The 23,419-nt window shown below is 38.9% G+C and overlaps 1 protein-coding gene across 10 annotated transcripts in view; it reads right to left on the reverse strand.

Annotated features, from left to right (window-relative positions):
- Window positions 1-23,419, reverse strand: part of DCX (doublecortin) — a 378,912-nt gene that overhangs the window by 309,591 nt on the left and 45,902 nt on the right. The window contains exon 1 of one of the 10 annotated variants that reach the window (XM_043895323.1): window positions 1,448-1,566. The exons of the other annotated variants lie outside the window; for them this stretch is intronic. The gene's annotated coding sequence lies outside the window, so the exon portion shown is untranslated. Of the gene's footprint in view, window positions 1-1,447; window positions 1,567-23,419 lie in introns of those variants that run through there. 10 annotated transcript variants of the gene reach the window in all.

Below are 23,419 nucleotides of genomic sequence, written 5' to 3' on the forward strand. Positions count from 1 at the left end.
TTCTTTGGTTTGTATTACATTTTTTTTTTTTTGCTTTGACCCATCCTTGTTGATTTTATTCATTTTTAAGCATGTGAATATTAACATGGTTATAAAATTCAGAACTATACAAAAATGTATATTTAGAGAAGTATGATACTCTTCCATATTCTTTCCACTCTTTTCCATATCCTTTCCTTTCTACTTTGCTCCCAACTATATTTGTAAGTAACCAATCTCATTAATTCCTAGCTTATTTTTTCATATTTCTTTTTTTACATATATACATGCATATCCATATATGTATAATGAGCACACACACACACTGTATATATGTATATGTGTCCATATACATACACAGTTGTTATATACTGATGATTTTGGTTTCAGTACTGATCTAGACCACAAACAAACAAAAAATATGGTGTCAGTCTAGGAGCTAAGCCAAAAAGCCTTTTACTCAACATAAGTTTTATCATCAAAACCACTTCCCCACAGAAGTAATTATTCCAAAATGAAGTGAAATATCCAAACTTTTAACACTCATTTTTAATCAATTCCAGTGACATTACCATAGTTCTAGGTGCAAGCAAGTCTGTTATGAAATCAGCATCATCCACAAAAACAAATTCATCAAAAATTAAGAAGGTCCATAGGACTCAAGATCCAAGTTTCTTAAGACTTCTGATTCATAGATAAAACTTCTTTGCAAAGGGATTAAGAGAATTTGGAGAATTAATATTTTCTGAGAGGTTGTGCAAAACATACTTAGAAAAATGGCACAAGAGTGAATTCAACAGTCAGTGCACATGCACACTTCATTCACATCTTAAACAATAAAAGGTATTCTAACACTATAAAACTGAATAAGAATACTAGCTTCAACAGCAACTGTTAAGCACTAGAGTCACATAAGTTACACCAGAATGGGCAAACATTGCCCAAGAAAAATTCTATTGCTAAAGCTGAAACAGATTTAAGGTCATTCAAGTTCAAGCATGGGATACAAATCTTTCGGAGCCCAATCTATTTGTGCTTGAAATATATGACCTCTCTTCTAGCTTGTGGTCTTAAACTTCTGTTTTACAAAATTTAAAAGAAAAATACAGAGGAAACTAATACAATAGACATTATTTTAAATAAGCTTAACATACAAAGCTATAATTAGGATGAATTAAAGAAAGCCAAAACATTAAAATTGTAAAACTTGCTTGTTGTTTGTTGGAACCAGCCCTACACCAGGAGTTGGGTAATACATACAATTATTTTTAAGTAGATTATTTTACATTTCTCTAACATGTGGTCACCAGTGACCTCTGTTTTACCAGGGGCTGCAGTAGGAAGTTGCTGTTCTTCAGTTTTGCTTTAGCCATGTTGTAATTCCCAGAATAAAAATATTTTTGCCCTTTCCACAATTGTTTCCTTAAAAAAATTTGAACCTCCAGGCTTTTTCCCCAGATGAGGATACCTTGCTTTTAATTTTGCTTCTTCAGCTCTCCCTGGACTGGTCACTATATCTTCCATTTCCTTTTGCTCCTCCGTGGAGGTTGCCTCAGGGACTTCTGCAGGCATACTGCTTGCTACCCCTTACCCCACTTCTCTGGCTTTGCGACGCCCTGAGATTCTAATATTTTTGACCCAAATACCTTCCTTTGCTTGGACACATCATAAAATGATAGTCTTTTTTTTAAAACTGAAGTATAGTTGATTTACAATGCTGCATTAATTACTGCTGTACAGTAAAGTGATTCAGTTATACATACATACATATATAATCCTTTTTAAAGAATATTAAAAAAAAGAATGTATATGTCTTTTCAAGTTTCTTTACACAGGAAAGATAACATACTATTTTGCACACTTTTTTCACTTAACAATATATCCTGGAAATCACTCCATCTCAGTTCATAAAGTTCTTCCTTGTTCTTTTTTTGCATCTGCCTAGTGTTTCCCTGTGTGATGTATTGTACTTTATTCAGGTAGTCTCCTGAATGGGCATTTAGTTTGTTTCCAGTATTTTGAAATTACACTGTAACAAATAACCTTTGCATATATATTTTTATATTATTGTAGGTCTATTTTCAGGGTAAATTCCTAGGAATAGGATTACTTTGTTACACAAACGCATATGTCTTAATTTTGTTAGATATGAATAGTTCCAAATCTCCATCCAAAAGGATTGAACTACTTGGCATTCCCATGAATACTATATGAGAGTCACTGTGTCCTTATAGCCTTGCTAATAGAATGTATTGGTATACTTCTCATTTTTACTATCAGATGGAAATGTTAATCCATCTATATACTTTTGTTTTGTTTACAAGAGACCTGCCAAAATAAAATAAAAGTAAGTAGAAGAAGATACTAGGAAAATGCTAAGAAAATAAAGCACATGTATCAATATTAATATTATGTAAAACAGAATTCAAGCTGAATAATTAACGGGACAAAGAGAAACATTATGGTAGTTTTATCCCCAATAAGATGAAATAGTCATGAACCTTTAGGCATCTAACAAGAGAGCTTTGAAATATATCAGCAAAATGTAATAGAAATATAAGGAAAAAGTTAAAAAATCACTATCATGATAGAAGACTTTAGCTTACTTCTCTTAACGGTCAAAAGATCAAGTAGACAAAAACAAGGAAGTATCTTAATTGGGGTTTACTGAGTGCTCACTTTGGCAGCACATATACTTAATTGGGGTTACCCAGAAGGTAGATTTTGGAAAAAGGACTGGGTATGGGTAGTGTATCCGGGAAGCCATCTCAAGAATCACTTCCCAAAGAAACAGTATAACTGCTGTGGGCAACTGGAGTTCAATTCTTCTAGAAACTCTGAATAGCTGTACAGAACAGACCTTGTAATTGTCCCATCATAGAACAGAGAAGATGGGGCATTTATCTATTGACTTTTGCCCTCCTTTGGTTGAGAGGTGTCCTTCATCCCTGGGACATTAACACCCCATACTTTCAGGTTGCATCTGTAGAGTTTAGTAGCCTCCTATAGCCTCCAAGAAAGCCAGAGCAGAGAACTGCCATGATTTGCTCTTGGTTCAGGATATTAGCAATGATACACTGAACTTCTACCATGCTGAACTGAAATCAGATAGATCCAGGGATCTGGCATGGTGCATCTTAAGTATTTGTTATGGTAGAATTACTGAAGATTTGAATGATATGAGTAATCTCCTATGGTGTGTTACGGGTTCACTGTTGGTAAGGTAGAATGAAGCTGTATCTGATGAACCTTGTATGTGTGCATGCTAAGTTACTTCAGTCATGTCCAACTCTTTGTGACCTTATGAAGTGTAGCCTTCCAGGATTCTCTGCCCATGGGATTCTCCAGGCAAGAATACTGGAGTGGGATGCTATGCCCTCCTCCAGGGGATCTCCCAAACCCAGGGATTGAACTCGCGTTTCTTGTGGCTACTGCACTGCAAGCAGATTCTTTATTGCTGGGCCATAAGGGAAGACCAAACCTTATATATCAGACTTAAAAAGTAAACTTTATCACTTTATAATGGAAAGTCATTTCATGCTTTAAGCTGTGTTTTCAGTATATAAATCTTATAGAGGATGGTTTGCGGAAAAGCAAGGATGAAGGCAGACTGACCAGTCTATTGCAATGTCCCAGAAGACTGAGATGAATAGGATTTGATCTCGGACAATGAGAATGGAATAAAGAAGAAAGATTTCTGAAGCAATTTGGAGCTTAAAAAACAAGATTTGGGGAGAAGAGTTGGGAGAATAGGTGGTGAAGGTAATCAGTTAAACTTGGAAAATATTGTGTTTGTCTTTGCAGCATCTTAATGAGGTACATAGAAGAAATATAACAATGTGATAGATAAGAAAACTGGTCCCTGTATGAAGTTGTGGCATGCCCCAAATTACAGAGCTATTTAGTTTCAGGCTGAGGACCAGAACCTGGGTTTCCTAACATATTTCTAGTCTTGTGTTCTCTTATTCTAGCACTATGCCATAACAAGCAATTGACACAGGTTATGAATGGTACTAACTGCTCTTCTATCTACCTGCAAAGAATGTTTTACTCGTTGCAATACATGACTGCATCATCAAAAACTGTTTTAAAAAAAAGCTGAATGTAAAAAAGTTTATATCTTATAGTCTGAAAATCAAAAAAGGTGCTGAAATTTCTCATAAAAATGAGGATTCTAAAGCGATGTTGAAATGAAGAATATTAATTGGGACTGTAATATAACAAAACCATTTTAACAAATCAGAATGTATATACATCTGAGTAGCCTAAGAGAAAAATAACATTTATTTCATGGACACCACTATCGCTTGCAAACTTTTTACTCCTTTTCAAAATTGCTTCTAAGCCAGTTTATGAGTCATAGAAGGAAAATTAAAAAGAAAATTTACAGTCATATCTCATATACAACTGATGGGAAATTTTTAATCAGTATGCAGCTAGTACTTGTGGTTATAAAAACTACAGATATGGGAACCAATTCAATGAAAAGATTAAAGTGCACAATTAATTCTGAGTGAATTAGCAAATACCTAGTCTGGGTCAATGATAAATTGTGTTACAAGAAGTTGGCATAGAACCTAGCTGAGTAATGTGCCTAAATAAAGCTTCATGGTATGATGGCAGATGGAAAGGGCAACTGAGTCATACAAAACCCCTGCAGGCTGACCTTGTGAGATGAAAAATCCTGAAAGTAACCCTTAAAGCAAGTAGGCTAGGAATTATACCTGCATTTTGCTGAATTTTTACAGATACTATCACATCAGAGATCACAGTGAATGGGGTGTTGTACTTAATCAGCATAGACTGTGATCTTAATGTCCTCACTGTGATGCCTTTTGCCTTACCAACAATAGTGGGCAAAACATTTTTTGAGCTATAAAGGCACTGCTACACTAGATCTCTCTTGGACACAATGAAAATGAGTTAGGATTAGATAGAGGTGATGGCTGCACAACACTGTGAATGTACTAAATACTATTGAATTGTACAGTTTATTTTTTTTTTTAATTTTGGCTATGCTGGGTCTTTGTTGATGCACAGGCTTTTCTCTAGTTTTGATGAGTGGGGGCTACGCTCTAGTTGCAGTGCATGGGCTTCTCATTGCAGTGGCTTCTCTCATTGTGAAGCACGGGCTCCAGGGTGTGTGGGCTTCAGTAGTTGTGGCACGTGGGCTCAACAGTTGTGGCTCATGGACTCTAGAGCACAGGCTCAGTAGTTGTGGCACAGGCCTAGCTGCTCTGTGGCATGTGGGATCTTCCTGGATCAGGAATTGAACTCATGTCTTCTGTGTTGGCAGGCAGATTCTTTACCACTGAGCCACCAAGGGAGCCTGAGTTGTACACTTTGAAATAGGTCATCTTCTGTGAATTTTTCCTGAATTTTTAAAAATAAGTTACCACTTCATGAACACTTGCTTCTGGTACTTTGCTTGGCCTTAAATACAGCATCTTGCTCTCCCAACAACCTTCTGAGATAAACATTATTATCTCCAGTTTTGGGATGAGGAATCTGAGGTTCAGTGAGGTTAAGTGTTTTGGATAAGGGAGTTTAATAGAACAGTTGGGGTTCAAACTAAGCCTATCTGAGTCTAAGATTTGAACTCTAAGGTTTGAATATTTAGAGAAGTCCATAAAGGAGGTGGTCAGTCATGTTATATGTAAATCTTGGTAGTAATTTAACTAAATATGAAAAGAGGAATATGCCTGTCAAAACGTCATTCTTTCTTCACCTACAAAAGTAGTACAATCCTGTTGAAGGGAGATTTAGAAGTATCAAACAAAATTAAGACATATGCATCTGTCTTTTAACAAAGTAATCCTCTTGACTGGGAAAGAAAAATTCTCTACCTAAAAGTAGAGAATTACGTTTTTATTTGGCAGACTTACTGAGGACTTAAGCCTGGGATAAGCCTCTGAGGGACTGTTCCAAAGAGGTAAGAGAGGAGCCAGAATGTATAGGAGATTTTTCTGGGGAAAAACAAAAACAAACAAACATACAACAAAAAATAACATGTAGTTGAACATTAAAAGATTACTGTTAATCACAGAGACAGACATCTCAGTTAATGATTATAGTGCTTTTCTATGTATCAATTCAGTTCAGTCACTCAGTTGTGTACGACTCTTTGTGACTCAATGGACTGCAGCACACCAGGCTTCCCTGTCCATCACCAACTCCCAGAGCTTGCTCAAACTCATGTCCATCGAGTTGGTGATACCATCAAACCATCTCATCCTCTGTTGTTCCCTTCTCCTCCTGCCTTCAATCTTTTCTAGCATCAGGGTCTTTTCAAATGAGTCAGTTCTTCCCATGAGGTGGCCAAAATATTGGAGGTTCAGCATCAGTCCTTCCAATGAATATTCAGGACGGATTTCCTTTAGGATTGACTGGTTTGATCTCCTTGCTGTCCAAGGGACTCTCAAGAGTCTTCTCCAACACCACAGTTCAAAAGCATCAATTCTTCGGCACTCAGCTTTCTTTATAGTCCAACTCTCACATCCATACATGACTACTGCAAAAACCATAGCTTTGACTAGATGGACCTTTGTCAGTGAAGTAACATGTCTGCTTTTTAATATGCTGTCTAGGTTGGTCATAGCTTTACTTCCAAGGAGCAAGAATCTTTTAATTTCATGGTGGCAGTCACCATCTGCAGTGATTTTGGAGCCCAGGAAAATAAAGTCTGTCACTGTTTCCATTGTTTCCCCATCTATTTGCCATGAAGGGATGGGACCAGATGCCATGACCTTAGCTTTTTGAATGTTGAGTTTTAAGACAGCTTTTTCACTCTCCTCTTTCACCCCCATCAAGAGGCCCCTTAGTTCCTCTTTGCTTTCTGCCAGTGGTTTAATCTGTATATCTGAGGTTATTCATATTTCTCCCTGCAATCTTGATTCCAGCTTGTGCTTCATCCAGTCTGGCATTTCACATGATGTATTCTGCATATAAGTTAAATAAGCATGGTGACAATATACAGCCTTGGCAATATCCCTCCTCCAGGGGATCTTCCCAACCCAGGGATCAAACCCAGGTTTCCTGTGTTGCAGGTGGATTCTTTACCATCTGAGCCACCAGGAAAGCCCAGGAATACTGGAGTGGGTATCCTATCCCTTCTCTAGGGGATCTTCCTGACCCAGGAATTGAACTGGGTTCTCCAGCATTGCAAGCAGATTCTTTACCAGCTGAGCTACCAGGAAAGCCCCTTCTATGTATGGGAAGATGCAAGAGTCTGGGCTCACTGAAATTATTCCTTTGATATGCACCTTCACTATCTAGGGCCAGTATCCTGTCTTTCTTCATTCTGAAATCCCCTCAGGGTGCACTGGTTGGGGGCTCTAGTAGCTGATGGCTATATAGATGCAACATCCTTGGCTTACTGAAATGGCAGGAGACATTCTTTGTCCACAATCCAGTGTTACAGAAAAAAGAACTAATGTGAGGACTTCTCATGAGGAGGATTTAGTTACTGGAACTGGATTATAAAGTAGAAATGTATTCCTAAGAAACTAGGTAAGAGCGCATTTATTAGATTAGATCATTTGGTCAGAAAGGGACTGGTAGGAAGGCAGTCTTGCTGAGTGACTGAGCTTTGAGTCCAGGTTTCTTAATGTTTCTCCCTGCCTGATAGACAGATGGCTCCTAGAGATGAGCAAGGCTGAGCCTGCATGTCTTCACCAAGTGGCAGAAGCTGTAGGAACTAAAATGGAACTGATCCTTATTCCTAGATGCTCACCTCAAGGAAACACTTTCTCTAAATGGCCAGTTCCTAAATTTCTCCTAGGGAAGAGAATCCATACGACAGCCTCAAATACTTCAGTTTTTTTTCCTGCTGTATTCCCTCTGGGTATTTGCAGTGACTGGTGGAACAGAACTATAATATCATGTGCTTCCTATATAGGTTCTGCCATCTGACATATATAATCTAACTTAAAAATAGTCAATAAAACTGTGAATTCAGGGAATTATTACTTCTCCAAGTTTCAATTCTGAATATAATATTTTCCTAAATAAATAGTACAGACATAAAGAATAGGCAGAAAGTACACAAGGCTTTGGAGACAGATTTGGATTCAAAATCAGTCTCTATTTACCAGCTTGAGCAAGTTATATATTCTCTTTGAGCCCCAGTTTCTTTCTTTGTAAAATGTAGATTCTATCTGCCTCAGGGTTATATGTTATTTTTAAATGATATTTTATACCACTATATATACAATAGTGCCTAAGATATGTACTCAATAAATGATAGTTTCTCTTCTACTCCCTCTCATAACAATAATGTTAGAAACTGTCTGATTGTACAGCAAGATCTCAACAAGAAAACAGAAAAAGTGGGGGTAGGAGTAGACAAAATTTCTGAGAAAGAGAAAATCAGGCTCTGACATTCAGGATCTGGCCTGACTTTCACAACTAGATCTTGCTTTCTCCTACTGAATGTAAATACTCTTACAGATCATGAACATCAAATAAGGCCACTCTGAAAATACAATGTATCAATATCAAAAAAGAAAAAGACCACTATTTAACCATGTTTGAATACACACTAAATGTAAACTTGGTCTGAGCCATGAAAATAACTATTTCCCACTTTGACCTAATATTAGTGACTGCTGCCTCTCTACCATTTATAGTGTTACCCTCAGGCTAGTTTTCCCTTCTTCTAGGTAAGATTTATTGAGATATCCAATCATGAAATTACCTCTGCTTCCTGACAGCATCAATATGCAGTGGAAAGACCTCTTCCTTGAATACTTCCCCAAATCACCTAAAATGTTAGTCGCTCAGTCATGTCTGACTCTTCGAGACACTATGGACTGTCAGGCTCCTCCGTCCATGGGATTCTCCAGGCCAGAATACTGGAGTGGGTTGCCATTCCCTTCTCCAGGGGATCTTCCCAACCCAGGGATCGAACCCAGGTCTCCTGCATTGCAGGCAGATTCTTTAGTCTCTGAGCCACCAGGGAAGCCCAAATCACCTAACATGAACCCACATCCTAAATACTAAGTCCTTTCTAGACTCTTTTAATGAGGTGCCCCATGGGTCCCAATGACATTCATTCTCTCTCCCTGCAAGAACCAATAAAACCAATTTCAAGTATGTTCCCAGTGACCTTTGGGCAGAGGGCACTGTCAGAACTGATTATGCAGTATCAGCTCCAAGGTCTGAATAAACCAAAAAAACACCTCCATTTTGGTCTTTCAATATAAGTTCCTTTCCCCTCTTCCCTCAGCCCACACTTTTAAAAATTATTTATTGCATTTAATCTAAATATTGTTAAGCCATATCAGGCTATTTAATCTGTACAGAAGATATTCAAAAGCTTCCTTGAGCTTGGCTGTAGCTTCCTGATTCTTTGCTTATATAACAGATACTATCTATGGAGAAACAGATCACCAGCCCAGGTGGGATGCATGAGACAAGTGCTCGGGCCTGGTGCACTGGGAAGACCCAGAGGAATCGGGTGGAGAGGGAGGTGGGAGGGAGGATCGGGATGGGGAATACGTGTAAATCTATGGCTGATTCATATCAATGTATGACAAAACCCACTGAAATGTTGTGAAGTAATTAGCCTCCAACTAATTAAAAAAAAAAAAAAAAAGAATGAGGGCACATGATGAGTAAGTAACTCTGTATCTTAACAATTAAGTTTAAAGCTGTAACTGTTTTCTCATTTTCAGCAGTAGCTTCTGATTAATAATCATAAAATCAAATCAGTAGGTCACAATCAACATGTCTTTTATTGTGGTAAAAAATACACAACTTAGTTATGGCTACACCAATCACCAATTTACATCCCCACCAACAGTGTATAAGGGTTCCTTTTTCTTGGAATTTGTTATTTGTTCCTTTGATGATAGCCTTTCTGACAGGTGTGAGGTGATAGCTCATTTTGGTTTTGATTTGCATTTCCCTGATGATTAGAGATGTTGAGCATTTCCCAATTCATCCCACCCTCATTTTCCCCTTGCTATCTATAAGTTTGTCTTCTACATCTGTGTCTCTCTTTCTGCTTTGCAAATAAGCTCGTGTATACCATTCTTCTAGAATCCACATATATGCATTAATGAAGTGCCAAGAAGTAAACTATAGCTGTAGAACATTTAGACAGTTAAAGATCAATAGAACAGACACAAAACTCAGTCTTGTTCACTTTAAGAGACAATGCATGCGGAGCTTCTTCAGTCAGTGCACTGATCCTGGTCTGCTCTTTGTCTAGGCTTTCTTTTTTCCTCCAAAGAATCTGTAATCTTGCTCTCCCTCTTTTGCTAAATTTCATCTGAACTCTATTTTAATACAGTCTGAATCTATTTCAGACTTTATACCATTATTTTACCAAATGTTCGTTTTGCTTTTCATCATGTATTTCTTCTGACTGAATTTCCTCTTAGAAGCATGGTTAATAGCATGTACATTGGAACCTGTCTGTCTGCCTGAGTTCATAATCTCAGCTCTACCAGTTATTAGCCATATGACTCTGGTTAAGAGTCTTAACCTCTCTGTCACTCAGTTTCTTCATCTGTAAAATAGGGATATTAATAGTTTTGAGGATTAAGCAAAATGGTGTTTACTGTGTATAAGTATTTGTTGCTATTATTTTTAGTATTATTATTAACATGAGCCAATTCTCTATTAAGAGAAAGACAAAGGTATCTAGGTAAAAAAAATGTGTATTAGAGGTTGACAGGTTATAGCTTCAAGGGTATCCAGTAAGGCAGAAAATAGGAGTCTTTTTCTAATTACATTTTGTTTCCCCTCTTGCTCCCAACTGCAGCCAGCCAAGTGGCATGTGGCTGAAGTGCAGCTACTCACTACTAAGTTCTTTGTAAGCTACCTTAAACTGTAATTGAGAATTAACTTATTCTTCATTTTGAAAGACTACCTATAAGGCACCTAAAATGGTATTGTCTATAGAATAGCCACCATTACTTGGTGTTGCAATAGCTATTTTAACATTTTAAAATCTTGTGTGTTAGTTGCTCAGTTGTGTCCAACTCATTGTGACCCTATGGACTGTAGCTGGCCAGGCTCCTCTGTCCATGGGATTCTCCAGGCAAGACTACTCGAGTGGGTTGTCACTTCCTTCTCCAGGGGATCTTGCCAATCCAGGAATCAAACCTGGGTCTCCTGCATTGCAGGCAGATTCTTTACTGTCTGAGTCACCAGGGAAGAGAGAAGCTTACAAAACATAGAAATGAAAGCCACTTGAACTTTGTGAGGGGTAGTTCAAAGCTTCTTCAGAGCTTCCCAGAGCATCTTGCATCAGAACATGAACTGTGCAGAGAATTTCAAGTGCTGATCTACCATAACCTAACCCTAGCTCTAACTCTATAAGGTCATGGAGTTAAAAACAAAGTATAGGCAATTCATTCTGCCATGATACTCGTTTTCAATAAAATACTACTGTATTTGGTTGTAGTCTGTTTCTTTAAGACTCACCCCTGCTGGTGGGAGAAGCAAAACATTCATAAAAGGGGCTTTAATCTACATTCCTATTTCTTCAAGTTGTGATCCTGAACCACCCTATCAACCACACACCAAACTCCACTCCAGCTAGTTCTGTTGCATGATGCTCACCTTGATATTTGTAGCCTCTTACTAACTCTAGTTCCTATCATTTCTTAGGTACCTTGGTGTTACTGTTCCTTCAGCAACTGCCCACTTTGTCTCCTGGACCTCTGCTTTCCTTCTCTTTCCTGTCTCAGGTTGCTCATAATAATTACCCAGGATCTAACCTTTTTGGCTAGACCTCAGGATACGTTCTCATTAACTGACTGCCACAGTCACTCCTGGTTAAGTACAGCCAAGTACTCTTGGGAACTGCCCTTTTGTATGGCTCTGGTCTCAGAGGAGTCAACACCAGATAATTATCATTTGGGGGGAGGTATAATATCACCCAGCTTCCCAGGTGGCTCAGTGGTAAAGAATCCACCAATCAATGCAGGAGACACAGATTCATTCAATCCCTAGGTCAGGAAAATCCCCTGGAGAAGGAAATGGTATCCACTCCAATATTCTTGCCTGGGTTATCCCATGAGGTCACAAAAGATTTGGACAGGATTTAGTACTAAACAACAACAACAAGAACCTTTTATTTGAACAAAGAGAGGAATCATTTCACAGGTATTCACTCAAACACAATGGAAAACAAAGAAGTGTATGCATATGTGGGAATTTGTGTATGTATATATTAGCTGCATGGAAGGGGGGCAGCAAAAATTACTCTCAATGAACATTAGTACCAAGCACACATTAGGCATTTAATGAACATCTTATTGAATTGATTCAAATAATATAATTTTCAACACACAGACCTAGATTTCTATCTACTTCACTAAGTAATTAAGTGAACACAGATCATTCAGTTCAGTCCAGTTCAGTCGCTCAGTCGTGTCCGACTCTTTGCAATGCCATGGACTGCAGCACACCAGGCCTCCCTGTCCATCACCAACTCCCGGAGTTTACCCAAACTCACGTCCATCGACTTGGTGATGCCATCCAACCATCTCACCCTCTGTCGTCCCCTTCTTCTGGCCTTCAATCTTTCCCAGCATCTGGGTCTTTTCCAATGAGTCAGTTCTTCACATCAGGTGGCCAAAGTACTGGAGTTTCAACTTCAGCATCAGTCCTTTCAATGAATATTCAGGACTGATTTCCTTTAGGATTGACTGGATGGATCTCCTTGCTGTCCATGGGACCCTCAAGAGTCTTCTCCAACACCATAGCCAAAAGCATCAATTCTTCAATACTCAGCTTTCTTTATGGTCCAACTCTCACATCCATACATGACTACTGGAAAAACCATAGTTTTGACTATGGACATTTGTCAGTAAAGTAATGTCTCTGTTTTTTAATATGCTGTCTAGGTTTGTCATAGCTTTTCTTCCAAGGAGCAAGCATCTTTTAATTTCATGGCTGCACTCATTACCTGCAGTGATTTTGGAGCCCAAGAAAATATAATCTGTTACTGTTTTCATTGTTTCCCCATCTATTTGACATGAAGTGATGGGACTGGCTGGTCAAGGCTATGGTTTTTCCAGTGGTCATCTATGGATGTGAGAGTTGGACTGTGAAGAAAGCTGGGCGCTGAAAAATTGATGCTTTTGAACTGGGTGTTGGAGAAGACTCTTGAGAGTCCCTTGGACTGCAAGGAGATCCAACCAGTCCATCCTGAAGGAGATCAGTCCTGGGTGTTCATTGGAAGGACTGATGCTGAAGCTGAAACTCCAATACTTTGGCTACCTCATTCGAAGAGTTGACTCATTTGAAAAGATCCTGATGCTGGGAGGGATTGGGGTCAGGAGGAGAAGGGGATGACAGAGGATGAGATGGCTGGATGGCATCACCAACTCGATGGGCATGACTTTGAGTAAACTCTGGGAGTTTGTGATGGACAGGGAGGCCTGGTGTGCTGCGATTCATGGGGTCACAAAGAGTTGGACACAACTGAGCGACTGAACTGAACTGAATTGAACTGATGGGACTGCATGCCATGATGTTAGTTTTCAAATGTTGAGTTTTAATCCAACTTTTTCACCCTCCTCTTTCACTTTCATTAGGAGGCTGTTTAGTTCTTCTTTGCTTTCTGCCAAAGGGTGGTGTCATCTGCATATCTGAGGTTATTGATATTTCTCCCGACAATCTTGATTTCAGCTTGTGCTTCATGCAGCCTGGCATTTCACATGATGTACTTTGCATATAAGTTAAATAAGCAGGGTGACAATATACAGCCTTGATGTACTCCTTTCCCAATTTGGAACCGGTCCGTTGTTCCATGTCCGTTTCTAACTGCTGCTTCTGGACCTGCATACAGATATCTCAGGAGGTGGGTAAGGTGGTTTGGTATTCTCATCTCTTTAAGAATTTTCCACAGCTTGTTGTGATCCACAGTCAAAGGCTTTAGCATAGTCAATGAAGCAGAAGCAGATGTTTTTCTGGAACTCTCTTGCTTTTTCTATGATCCAATGGATGTTCAGCAATTTGATCTCTGGTACCTCTGCTTTTTCTAAATCCAGCTTCAACATTTGAAGTTCTTGGTTCACATACTGTTGGAGCCTTACTTGGAGAATTTTGAGCATTACTTTGCTAGCATGTGAGATGAGTGCAACTGTGCAGTAGTTTGAACATTCTATGGCATCGCCTTTCTTTGGGATTGGAATGAAAACTGAACTTTTCCAGTCCTATGGCCACTGCTGAGTTTTTCAAATTTGCTGGCATATTGAGTGCAACACTTTTGCAGCATCATCTTTTAGGATTTGAAATAGCTCAGCTGGAGTTCCATCACCTCCACTAGCTTTGTTCATAGTAATGCTTCCTAAGGCCCACTTGACTTCGCACTCCAGGATATCTGGCTCTAGGTGAGTGATTACATCATCATAGTTATCTGGGTCATGAGGATCTTTTTTGTATAGTTCTTCTGTGTATTGTTGCCACCTCTTCTTAATCCCTCTATTTCTGTTAGGTCCATACCATTTCTGTCCTGTATTGAGCCCATCTTTGCATGAAATATTCCCTTGGTATCTCTAACTTTCTTGACGAGATCTCCAGTCTTTCCCATTCTACTGTTTTCCTGTACAGAAAGTGGAAAATAGTGGCTCAAACAAATTGGAGGTTTATTACTTTTTTTTCTCATGGAGAAGTCTAGAAGTGGGTAGTCCAGGACTGGCATGACTCACCACTATCCTTAGGGTATGGCTGTAATGTCAGCTCACCCACCACTTTAAGAAACATCCTCAGAAGTTGTAACTAACAGTTTCTCCTTCATACCTTTGACCAAAAGTGTGAAATAGAGTCATGCCTATATACCAGGGAGGTTGGGAAATGCTGCTCAAAAGTTGGGGCTCTGCTAGTTTAAAAAAAAATGGATATTGGGTAAGGAACTTATATTCTGTTCTCTAGTTCACTCTAACTTCCAAACATCTGTGCACATCCTTCTTCCCATTATGCAACACACTCATCCATCTCCCAAAAGATGTAGTAATCTCATCTAACTGGGTGATGTGAAGTCCTCTCCATCATGTTTGCATATGGCAGAGAATATCAAAGCAAAAATTCCAATCAGAAAAAGAAGTGCAAAACTCTAAATCCTAACAATTAGTGTCGTTCTGAACAGGAACAGAGAAGTAGAATAAATTCGGCAGTGGAATAAATTTTTTGGTTAGTCACCTGGCAGCCCTTGAAATCTTTGAAATTGTCCTGGAGGAGTTCTCTTGTCCATTGCCTCCATTTTCCTTGACCCTGCTTCTCAAAGTTCTTCCTTGTCCATTATCCTTCTGGTTACATCTGAGCTGGGCTTTGTCAAGGATGTCCTTTCTGGAAGCCACATGGCTTTGGGCACCTTGTTTATTATTGGTGCGGGTTCAAGACCCTGGGGATTGTTGTGCGGTTTAACAACCACAGACTATTCCAGTCAGGTTTAGGATTTTTTTGGGCAACATATTCCTCAAAACTTAGTAGATTTCTACCATATTTATTTCTAACCAATTTATATGTTAATCACCTCAGCCAAGGATCTTTCCTAGACTAGTTCTACTCAAAGTTCCAGACTGTGACAAGGTAAGATGTTTATACCAGAATGTAAATTAACACACTGCCCCATTCACTGAGGAAATCTTGTCACTAAAAAGTCAGCTGAGCCTATTATATACAGTGAAGTAAGTCAGAAAGAGAAAAACAAATACCATATATTAATGCATATATATATAGAATCCAGAAAGATGATACTGATGAACCTATTTTCAGGGCAGCAATAGAGACACACACATAGATAACAAACTTTTGGACACAGCAGGGGCAGGAGAGGGTGAGATGAGTGGAGAGGGTAGCATTGAAACATATACATTACCCTATATAAAACAGATAGCTGGTGGGAATTTGCTGGTTGACACAGAGAGCTCAAACCTGGTGCTCTGTGATAACCTAGAGGGGTGGAAGGTAGGAGGGAAGTTTAAGAGAGAGAGGACATATGTATACTTATAGCTGATTCATGTTGATATATGACAGAAACCAACACAATACTGTATCCTCCAATTAGAAAATATTTTTTAAAAGCCAGCTGAACTAAACAGTGATCTTAGTGTCAAAGCTGATTTACATTCTGTTCAAGGTTCTTATGTCCTCTCAGATCAGTGCCAAAAATCCATTAACCGACAGCCACACTTGGGAGGAGCACTGGTCTAGACAAACTTTTTAAACCTGAGAATTTGGGGCTTATAGCTGCTTATCTTTGCACTCTATCCATTTTCCTCTTCTCCTTTAATTTAATGGTCTCTACCTTCAGGACATATGAAACAATAAGTTTTGTTGAGAAGAAAACACTATTAATTTGATCAGAGAATTTGTCCAGCAGAGCATCAATCTTATTTACCACTAAGGCTGCAGCTTTGTGCTCACCAGTCGATGGCTTCCTTTGGAGTACAGAAGCCTTCAGTTTTTTCAACCTTGCAGTGCTCCAAATTACAGGAAGCTCAGTAAACTTCAATTGCAGGCCAGAGACTAAAAGCACCTCTCTTAGTACATTTATTTTTCTTTCCATTTTTGCAGCTTGAATTCATCACTTTCTTATGGAGCTTTTCTAAAAACCACAAGAAGAAGCCAGTACATAGCAACTTCCAAGACTTCCTACCATTTTTCTTAATCCTAGAGCCTTGGTTGATATTTGGTTTATACTGAAAGGTAGAGCGGGCAAAAGCTTGACTACAGTCACAAGCTTTCCATATTGAAATGAGTGCATTTATTTCCCCACTGACTCAATTCAGCCAATAACACATTTTAGATACTGCAGCACCATTCTGATACCAATTACTGTATAGGTAAGGATTCTTATAAATAGATAAATGATTTTTACTCTAGTTAATTTAATAACTAAACTCAGCTGACTTTATTAAAGGCTATTAGATGATCCTCAGAATCACCGTGAGACCTGAAGGAGCAAACTGTAGACTACATTTCTAGAAACAACTCCCTACACCTAACTACTGTTGTTGCTGTTTAGTTGCTCAGTCGTGTCCAACTCTTGAAACCCCATAGACTGTAGCCTGCCAGGCTCCTCTGTCCATGGGATTCTCCAGGCAAGAATACTGGAGTAGGTTGCCATTTCCTTCTCCAGGGGATCTTCCCAACCCAGGGATCAAATCCATCTCTCCTGCATTGGCAGGTGGCTTCTTTACCATTGAGCCACCAGGTAACTGGCTTAGTAAGGGAGCTGCTATTAACCCAAGTCCCAGAACTATGCTGCTTCTTCTATGAAGAAGAAAACTATGCAGCTTTCTAGACAGCTGCCTCCATGGATAATCCCAGAAGACTGAAATGCCTTTGCCAGTGTATTTGCCCGAAATCCAGTCTCCCTGCATGTGGCCATTGCCACACATTGATCACTTCCTTCTTCCAGTTCTTATTACATGCAGAATCCTAGCTCCAAGGATGAGAAAGAAAGATCTTAGTTGGGAGGGTGTTGAATGAGTCAATCTACAGTATCTGTCAGAGCTGATCTTTCCCTCCTGTTTCAGAGAAAGGGATGCTTTTTCTTCTTTTCAAAGTTAGTATCTTGTTGAATTTTTCAGGACCTAACTCCATCAGCTGTTGCTCAATAAATGTTCAGTATCCTCTCCACTGTCTGCTTTCTTTCTATCCCAAATCCTTCCTCACCTATACTTTCTTATCAAGGTTCTTGCTTTCTCTTTCTCCTTAACTGCAACAACATCAAATTTATAGAAAAGACAATCTATATAACCTCTTCACTCCACAACAATCTGAACAGCTCTGCACATCCAAATATTTCTCAAAAATCTGAAGGAAGAGAAAGGTTTAATCTTGCCTGAGTCAGTCAGTATGCAGATAAAAATATGAATTTGCTTGATTTATCAGTGCATTTCAGTGCATAGTGTGACCCTATGGACTATAGACCACCAGGCTGCTCTGTTTATGGGATTTTCCAGGCAAAAATACTGGAGTGGGTTGCCATGTCCTCCTCCAGGTAATCTTCCCAACCCAGGGATTAAACCAGTGTCTTTTACGTCTCCTGCATTGGCAGGTGGGTTCTTTACCACTAGCGCCACCTGTAAAGCCCATTGTATGTTATATATGAAATTTATTAAGAGAGTAAATTCTAGGAGTTCTCATTACAAGGAATTTTTTTGTTCCTTTAATTTTATATCTATATGAGATGATAAATGTTCACTAAAATTATTGTGGTAATCATTTCATGATGTATGTAAGTCAAATCATTATGCTGTATACCTTAAACTTCTACAATGCTCTATGGCAATCACATTTCAATAACACTGAAAGGAAAAATAAGAATCAAAAAGATGAAAAATATTGATAAATTCCAAAGTATGTATTCACATCAACCATCTCCCAACCTCATATTTTCTGGATATTAGACACTGTGTAATTCATTCAGATAACTTATAAATATATGGGAAAACACAAATCTAAATGTGAGACAACTTATCCCCACCTTTCCAAAGTACCATATTTCAGGGCTCCCAGAGACAAACTGCTCATAAATATTCCCTGCCTAAGAAATTAGGAAGCCTTCCATTTGTAAGCTATTGAATACAAGGGCTATGTGATTGGTTGCTTCTGCAATATAACCACTACTAGCATAATACAATAATTGAATAGGATGATCACTCATGAACTCTGTAGCCTAAATAATTAGACAGAAGTAGAACCATGACTAAAATGCTAAATTTTACATTGAGAATATTAGAAACAAAAAGTAAAAAGGTCAAAGATAAACATGCATGTTAAGTTCTACTAATCTGCTATTCATTTATTGAATACAGCATATTTTCTTGAATTATGCATTTGTTGTCATAACTCATTTCTTTGCTAGTAGGAAACCTTGTCATGGAATAGCTTCCCTTCACCTCTGAGAAAAAGCTATAACCCTCCCACACCATGAGGGCCTACTTAAAATGACTGAATGGAAAAAGAGATTGGTATATGTCAAAATAACTTCATAAATGAGTGAGGGATTTGCACTGACATCATGTACGTGTATTCTGATAAGAACTCTAATTTTAAGCTTTCAGGATTAGGAATGTTTTGCTTGATCTAACTGAATTAACTCATCAGCAGCACATGGAATATTCCACCTTTAAATTCTTTAAGGCCTGTGGTCCTCTATTTTTGTTGTTGTTCGGTCGCTCAGTCATGTTTGACTCTTTGAGACCCCATAGACTGCAGCACGCCAGGCTTCTCTGTCCTTCACCATCTCCTGGAGCTTGCTCAAACTCATGTCCATCAAGTCAGTGATGGCATCCAATTATCTCGTCCTTTGTCGTCCCCTTCTCCTGCCTTCAATCTTAACCAGCATCAAGGTCTTTTCTAATGAGTCAGCTCTTCACATCAGGTGGCCAAAGTATCAGAGCTTCAGCTTCAGCATCAATCCTTCTAAGGAATATTCAGGATTGATTTCCTTTAGGATTGACTGGTTTGATCTCCTTGCAGTCCAAGGGACTCTCAAGGTTCTTTGTTTAAAGTTTTCTAATTTACTGATTCTTCTATATGTTCAACTTCTCCAAGGAAGAATAAAAACATTAGTTTATCTTGTGATCAATAGGTGATTTTAAAATAAGATTTTTATTACTGAAGATGCCAATAAGAATGGTGAAAGTAATGAAAAATTTTTTTCAGTGAGGTTTTCAGAAAGAGCTTTATTGAAGAAAAATGACATAAAACAAACTGCACATCTTTAAAGCATACAATGTGTTAAATGTTGACATATGCATTATTTATGGTCTGACTAATGAGTTCAATCTGGAGGAGGAAATGGCAACCCACTCCATTATTCTTACCTGGAAATTTCCATTGACAGAGGAGCTTGGAGGACTATAGTCCCTGGGGTCGCAAAGAGTTGGACACGACTGAGCTATTGAACACATATGCACAGGCACTCACACATGTATATACATGTGAAACAATCCCCTCAATCAGGATGGTGAACATATCCATCATACTCCCAAATTTTCTCCTGCCTCATAGTAATCCCTCTCTCCTTCCCCTCCCTACTCTCCCCTTCTTTAAGCAGCTACTGATCTGCTTCCTGTCAATATAGATTAGTTTGTATTTTATTAAAATTTATATAAATGGAATCATAAGTATGTGCTCTTTTTGGTGTTGCCTTCCTTTTACTCAGCAAAATTATTTTGAGATTCATCTATGTTGTTGTATCAATAGTTCATTTCTTTTATTAATGAGTCGTATTCCATGGTATGGACATATACCACTTTGTTTATCCATTCATCTGTTGAAGAATATCTGGGTTGTTTCTACTTCTTTGGCTACTACATGTAAAGTTGCTATAAATATTCATATACAAATCTTTGTATGAACACAAGATTTTTTCCTTGGGCACATACCTAGACATAAAAGAGCTGGATCATATGACATTGGTGAATTTGACTTTTTAGACATGGCCAAACTCATTTCCAAAGTGGCTGGTGACATTTTACATTTCTACTCTCAGGGTTATGAGAACTCCAGTTCCTGCACATCCTTGCCAGTGCTGTGCTCAGTCCCTCAGTCGTGTCCAGCTCTCTTGCAACCCTTTGGACCATAGCCCACCAGGCTCCTCTATCCATGGGATTTTTCAGGCAAGAATTTTGGAGTGGGTTGCCATTTCCTCCTTCAGGGGATCGTCCCAACCAAGGGATCGAACCTGCATCTCCTGCATTGGCAGGCAGATTCTTTATTAATGAGCCACCAGACAGCCCTTTTTTACTTAGCATGCTGTTTTCAACATTCATCCATGTTGTAACATGCATCAGTACATTCTTTTTTATTGCCTGATAATATTCTACTGAAAGAACCATATGCATTATAAGGAAAACACTTTCAACTTATACTAGATGTACCAATACTATAAAAAGAGCTAAGTTTTTCAGTGAAAAGAAATCATCAGTTTACAGTAAAGATAGTGGGTCCATACATATACCAGGAGTCTAATCAATTAACAATGGTGAATAAAACCTATTTTTTGATTAAAAATAGAGCAGATATTATAGCAATGGTTGCACATCTCTGTGAATATAACAACCACCACTGAATTGCAAATTAACAATGGAGAATTGTATGATATATGGATTCAGTTCAGTTCGGTCACTCAGTCGTGTTTGACTCTTTGCGACCCCATGGACTGCAGCACACCAGGCCTCCCTGTCCATCTCCAACTCCCGAAGATTGCTCAAACTCATGTCCACTGAGTCCGTGATGCCATCCAACCATCTCATCCTCCGTAGTCCCCTTCTCCTCCCACCTTCAATCTTTCCCAGCATCAGGGTCTTTTGCAATGAGTCAGCTCTTTGCATCAGGTGGCCAAAGTATTGGAGTTTCAGCTTCAACATCAGTCCTTCCAATGAATATTCAGGGATGATTTTCTTTAGGATGGACTGGTTGGATCTCCTTGCAGTCCAAGGGACTCTCAAGAGTCTTCTCCAACACCCAGTTCAAAAGCATCAATTCTACTGTGCTCAGCTTTCTTCACAGTCCAACTCTCACATCCATACATGACTATTGGAAAAACCATAGCCTTGACTAAACAGACCTTTGTTGGCAAAATAATGTCTCTGCCTTTTAATATGCTGTCTAGGTTGGTCATAATGTTTCTTCCAAGGAGCAAGCATCTTTTAATTTCATGGTGGCAGTCACCGTCTGCAGTGATTTTGGAGCCCAGAAAAATAAAGTCTGCCACTGTTTCCACTGTCTCCCCATATATTTGCTATGAAGTGATGGGGCCAGATGCCATGATCTTAGTTTTCTGAATGTTGAGCTTTAAGCCAACTTTTTCACTCTCCTCTTTCACTTTCATCAAAAGGCTTTTTAGTTCTTCTTCACTTTCTACCATAAGGGTGGTATTATCTGTATCTGGGGTTATTGATATTTCTCCCAGCAATCTTGATTCCAGCTTGTGCTTCATCCAGCCCAGTGTTTCTCATGATGTACACTGCATATAAGTTAAATAAGCACGGTGACAATATACAGTCTTGACGTACTCCTTTTCCTATTTGGAACCAGTCTGTTGTTCCATGTCCAGTTCTAACGGTTGCTTCCTGACCTGCACACAGATTTCTCAGGAGGCAGGTCAGGTGGTCTGGTATTCCCACCTCTTTCAGAATTTTCCACAATTTATTGTGATCCACACAGTCAAAGGCTTTGGCATAGTCAATAAAGCAGAAATAGATGTTTTTCTGGAACTCTCTTGCTTTTTTGATGATCCAACGGATGTTGGCAATTTGATCTCTGGTTCCTCTGCCTTTTCTAAAACCAGCTTGAACATCTGGAAATTCATGGTACACATATTGTTGAAGCCTGGCTTGGAGAATTTTGAGCATTACTTTACTAGCATGTGAGATGAGTGCAATTGTGCAGTAGTTTGAGCATTCTTTGGCATTGGATTTCTTTGGGATTGGAATGAAAACTGACATTTTCCAGTTCTGTGGCCATTGCTGAGTTCTCCAAATTTGCTAGCATATTGAGTGCAGCACTCTCACAGCACCATCTTTTAGGATTTTAAATAGCTAACTGGAATTCCATCACCTCCACTAGTTTTGTTCGTAGTGATGTTTCCTAAGGCCTACTTGACTTTGCATTCCAGGATGTCTAGCTCTAGGTTAGGGATCACATCATTGTGATTATCTGGGTTGTGAAGATCTTTTTTGTACAGTTCTTCTGTGTATTCTTGTCACCTCTCCTTAATATCTTCTGCTTCTGTTAGGTCCGTACCATTTCTGTCCTTTATTGAGCCCATCTTTGCATGAAATGTTCCCTTGATATCTCTAATTTTCTTGAAGAGATCTCTGGTCTTTCCTATTCTATTGTTTTCCTCTATTTCTTTGCATTGATCGCTGAGGAAGGCTTTGTTTATCTCTCCTTGCTATTCTTTGGAACTCTGCATTCAAATGGGAATATCTTTCCTTTTCTCCTTTGCCTTTCACTTCTCTTCTTTTCACAGCTATTTGTAAGGCCTCCTCAACCATTTTGCCTTTTCGCATTTCTTTTTCTTGGGGATGGTTTTGATTCCTGTCTCCTGTACAATGTCACTAACCTCTGTCCATAGTTCTTCAGGCACTCTATCAGATCTAGTCCCTTAAATCTATTTCTCACTTCCATTGTGTAATCATAAGAGATTTGACTTAGGTCAGACCTGAATGGTCTAGTGGTTTTCCTTACTTTCTTCAATTTAAGTCTGAATTTGGCAATAAGGAGTTCATGATCTGAGCCACAGTCAGCTACCAGTCTTGTTTTTGCTGACTGTATAGTTTCTCCATCTTTGGCTGCAAAGAATATAATCAGTCTGATTTTGGTGTTGCCCATCTGGTGATGTCCATGTGTAGAGTCTTCTCTTGTGTTGTTGGAAGAGGGTGTTTGCTATGACCAGTGTGTTCTCTTGGCAAAACTCTGTTAGCCTTTGCCTTGCTTCATTCCATACTCCAAGTCC

This window comes from Cervus elaphus, chromosome X (genome assembly GCF_910594005.1).
Source record: "Cervus elaphus chromosome X, mCerEla1.1, whole genome shotgun sequence".
Classification (NCBI taxonomy): Eukaryota; Metazoa; Chordata; class Mammalia; order Artiodactyla; family Cervidae; genus Cervus; species Cervus elaphus.